The following is a 4,984-nucleotide window of genomic DNA, read 5'->3' on the forward strand; positions in this document are numbered from 1 at the left end:
TTGAGAGTGTGGTGTTGGAAAAGCACAGCAGGTCAGGCAACATCCGAGGAATAGGTAAATCAACGTATTGGGCATAAGCCCTTCATCAGAAATTATGAAGGATGAAGGGCTTATGCCCGAAAGGTTGATTCTCCTACTCCTCGGATGCTGTCCGACGTGCTGTGCTTTTCCAGCACCACAGTCTCGACTCTGATCTCCAGCATCTGCAGTCCTCAGCTTCCCCTATATTGGAATTCCATTCTTGCTTAAATCTGGTGCCTTTCATACTGTTGAATGATAGGACAGGAGGAGAAAGGACAACTTTCATGTGAAGGAGATTGCATTAAGATCATTGCTTAGCCAATCTAACTGTTCAAGTAGCTATCAGGCTATCACAGATTTGTAGCAAATGCACTAATCCTATTGTGTTTATATGTTTAAATTACTAACTGACAATATGTTAATAGAGAACTGTTTATGTGACAAGTTTCAGACTGGTGTAGAGTCATAGAGTCATAGAGCTGTACAGCATGGAAACAGACCCTTCGGTCCAACTCATCCACGCTGACCAGATATTCTAAATTAACCTTGCCCTATGTGCCAGCATTTAGCCCCAATCCCTCTAAACCCTTCCTATTCATACACCCACCAAGATTCCTTTTAAATGTTGTAAATTGGCCGACCTCCAACATTTCCTCTGGCAGCTCACGCCATGTATATACGCACCTCTGCTTGTAAAAGTTGCCCATTAGGTCCCTTTTACATCTTTTCCCTCCACCCTAAACCTTTAGGTTTGGACTCTGCTACACCAGGGAAAAGAACATGGCTATTCACCCTATTTATGCCCTTCATGATTTTGTAAACTTCTTTAGGGTTACCTCTCAGCCTCCGACATTCTGTGGAACATAGCCCCAGCCTATTCAGCCTGTCCCTTTGGTCAAACCCTCCAATCCTGGCAACATCCTTATAAATCTTTTCTGAACCCTTTCAACATCCTCCCTATAAGCAAGGAGACCAGAACTGAATGCAGTACGTCAAAAATGGTCTCACCGATGTTCTGTATAGCTGCAACATGACCTCCCAACTCCTACACTCAGTGCACTAACCAATAAAGGAAAGCATACCAAATTCCTTCTCCATTATCCTATCTACCTGCGACTCTACTTTCAAGGTACTATGAACCTGCACACCAAGGTCTTTGTTCAGCAACACTCCTCAGAATCTTACCATTAAGTATATAAGTCCTGCACTGATTTGCCTTTCCAAAATGCAGCACCTCACATTTATCTAAATTAAACTTCATCTGCCACTCCTTGGCTCATTGGCCCATCTGATCAAGATCCCATTGTACTCCGAGGTAACCTTCTTGGCTGTCCACTACACCACCAATTTCAGTGTTATCTGCAAACTTACCAACAATACCTCCACATCATTTATATAAAATCAGTGGACCCAGCACTGATCCTTGTGGCACAGCGCTGGTCACATGCCTCCAGTCTGAAAAGCAACCCTCTACCTCCACCCTGTGTCTCCTATCTTTGAGCCAGTTCTGGATAGTTCTGCCTGCATTCCATGTGATCTAATGTTGCTAACCAATTTAATAGATATATTGTACGGAGAGTATACAGTTTGGTTCTTTTCTCTTGGCAGCAAAAAATAATAACTGTTTAATCAGTAATTTAGCATTTCTATCAATCTTCCTGTCTAGAAAAATATAGTCCACTCTCACCAATGCCACCAATGAGTGGCCTATTAGAAAACACATCTAAATAAATAAGAAACCAGGTTACAGCTGAGGGGAAAAGCAGGGGGTAATAACATGCTAATTATACTGACATTAATACTGAATAGAGGGGCAGGAATATGATAGTTTGTTGACACTAATACTGAATGGAGAAGCAGTAATATGTTAATTATGTTGATACTAATGTTAAATGGATGGACAGTACCATACTAATTATATTGATGCTATTGCTGAATGGAGGAACAGTAATATATCAATTATATTGATACTAATACTACGATAATTATGTTAACATTAATTCTAAGTGGAAGGCAGTAACATGATGATTAAATTGGTGCTAATACTGAATGGAGAAGCAGTAACATACTAATTATATTGACTATATTGATTTAAGCTGTCACAAATCAAAAACAACAAATTTGGCGGTTATTTATATAACCAAGCCATAAGAGTGGAGATTACCTCGGACTGTAACTTTATTGTTACAATCTCCTTTACGTACTTATGCTTTCCCATAGAATATGCATTGAAATATAACATAATCCCACTAGAAACACATCACATAATACAGTACTTTCAGCTCATTTCACATGATGCAAGTTTAGGACCCTCCAATCTATCATCACCCTGTATAACTCCCCCTCGGTGACCACCTGTGTGGAATTTGCACATTCTTCTTGCGTCTACATGGGTTTCTTCCGGGTGCTCTGGTTTCACCATATTGTCCAAAGATGTGCAGTTAGGTGGATTGGCAATGCTAAACTGCCTTTAGGGATGTTATTCTCAGGCTAGGTGGTTTGGCCATAGGAAATGCAAGGTTACAGGAATGGGGTCTGTGTGGGGGCCTCTTCAGAGGGTCAGTGTGGACCCGATAGGCTGAATGACCTGTTTCCACAATGTAAAGATTCTGTGATTCTATGAAACCCACTCAGCAGAAAAATTAACAAAGTCAAATTAAGTTCTTCCTACAGACCAATTCCCTCTGTCAATAAAACTGACTATAATTTAATTTCAAATCATATTAGACAATTATAGCATGTTCTGATCCATGCAGTCAGAAAGTTTAAGAGTTGTGTCTAGTTCTCCAGTGTAAGCGCAATAGGATCCTGAATAGAAATGAAAAGGAACAGTAGGATCAGAAAAAAAATCATCTCAAAGCTCTGAATTACAACACCTGTAAAAAGTTTTTTGAAGAGGTCCACTTCAAGAGACACACAAAAAGCAAAATAGTAACTTTGCCCAGGAACTTTGAATCATTGGGTCAACAAAGTTCAAGGAGATTGCAACACAAAGGATGGAATTGTTAAATGTGCCTACAAATGCAAAAGCATGTTCAATAGAAAAGGTAAAAAACAGGGATTTCTAAATGCTATAACAAATTCTAAAGTAATTAATTTTATAAATAATTAATCTATAATTAATTACTTGAATTAGCTTATTTTTGTGGCTTGCAAATCACGACCAATATGGCTTCAATTTCTATCATCACTAGATGGCCACTAATCAGGCTGAGCAGATCACCCACTCATCAGAGAATCTGCTTCCCTTTCATTGCACTAATGGAAATGTTTGGAAATGTATGTTTTTAGAATGATTATCCCATTCATGAATGGCACATGGATAATTTCCAGAGACGCTGTCTCCATGAGGAACTGGAGAGATATTTGTCAAGAACCAGAGAAAATGTTCTGATCTACTGCCATAATATTTCGGAAAAGTTGGCAAACCCATGGATAAAGTGAACAAATGGCAAAAAATGCTGAGTAAAGCCATTTCTCTACAATCTCCACTTTGTTTGTTTTGTTGAAATCCTGTGAGAAATTGGGAGATTTGCATACAATACATCTGAAAAAGTCATCCTGGAGTTTCATCAGAACACAAAGAGTAGGTAAAAAATCCTTCTCTCCAACCAGGCCCCAAATTCCTCTTAGAGGTGTTCATGGAGGTGGAGCTGGGAGGGTGTTGGGGAGAGGAAGAGTTAAAGTATGGAAAATGAGGCGAGAACATCTCTGTGTCCTAGCAGATATATGGAGTGAAGAAGTTGCTGCTGGGGGTGCTCTGTTCTCTACCTCCCACCCAAAATTCCTCACAGAGAGGTTTGGAAGACATTTGGCAAACACTTCCCTTCATAGCTTGACCAGAAATTATATTCTTATCAGGAAGAAAGAGACTCTGTCAGCTCAGCTTTTGTAGACAGTGGGTGCTCATATGATCTTTTGCATGCAAAATTGATTCAATGGAATGAGACGTCAGCTAAATGATAAAAGAAAAGAGATTTAAAGGAAAAAGAATATCAGCATTATAATTTAGGAATAGATTTAAATGCATTTACTTTCAGAAAACAGGGTCATCATTCCATGAATGGCGAGATCACGACGTTTTATGATTGATAAGGTTTAATGAAGTTGGGCAGGGATGCAGATCAAGCTGTAGCATGGCCACCATGAGTATTGTCTGGGAATCCAGAGTAATTTGCTATTTTTGGAGTTAATGTGATAAAAACAGCTTGATAAATAATATAAGGCAATATTCTCTTCAGTTGTCACTGTTAAGTAAAGATGTTGATATCTTTGTGATTGGTTTCACTGACATTTCCCTACGATTTTCCAATGCATTTTGAAATAGTATATTGCAATCTATGGATTGATTTTAGTGTTTCATTTAGTCAACCTTTTAGCAGGAAGTCAAAAGGAGTGTTAGCTTTTATTACAAGAGTGATGGAGTACAAAAGTAGGGATATTTTGTTACTACTATTCAAGATATTGTACAGTTGGTCATCATGGTTGAAAAATATGGTGCTGGAAAAACACAGCAGGCCAGGCAGCATCCGAGGAGCAGGAGAATCGACGTTTCAGGCATAAGCCCTTCTTCAGGAATGAAGCTGGTGTGCCAAGCGGGCTGAGATAAAAGGTAGGGGGGAGGGGAATTTGGGGGAGAAGCGCTGTGAATACGATAGGTGAAAGGAGGTGAGGGTGAGGGTGATAGGCCAGAGAGGGAGTGGGGGGCGGAGAAGTCAGGAAGAAGAATGCAGGTCAAGAGGGCGGTGCTGAATCCGGGGGTGGGACTGAGATAAGGTGGAGGGAGGGGAAATGAGGAAGCTGCAGTAATCTCCATTCATCCCTTGTGGTTGGAGAGTTCCAAGGCGGAAGATGAGGTGCTCTTCCTCCAGGCATCATGTTGCCAGGGTCTGGCGATGGAGGAGGCCAAGGACCTGCATGTCCTTGACGGAGTGGGAGGGGGAGTTAAAGTGTTCAGCTACGG

Source organism: Chiloscyllium plagiosum, chromosome 3 (assembly GCF_004010195.1).
Source record: "Chiloscyllium plagiosum isolate BGI_BamShark_2017 chromosome 3, ASM401019v2, whole genome shotgun sequence".
NCBI classification, from domain to species: domain Eukaryota; kingdom Metazoa; phylum Chordata; class Chondrichthyes; order Orectolobiformes; family Hemiscylliidae; genus Chiloscyllium; species Chiloscyllium plagiosum.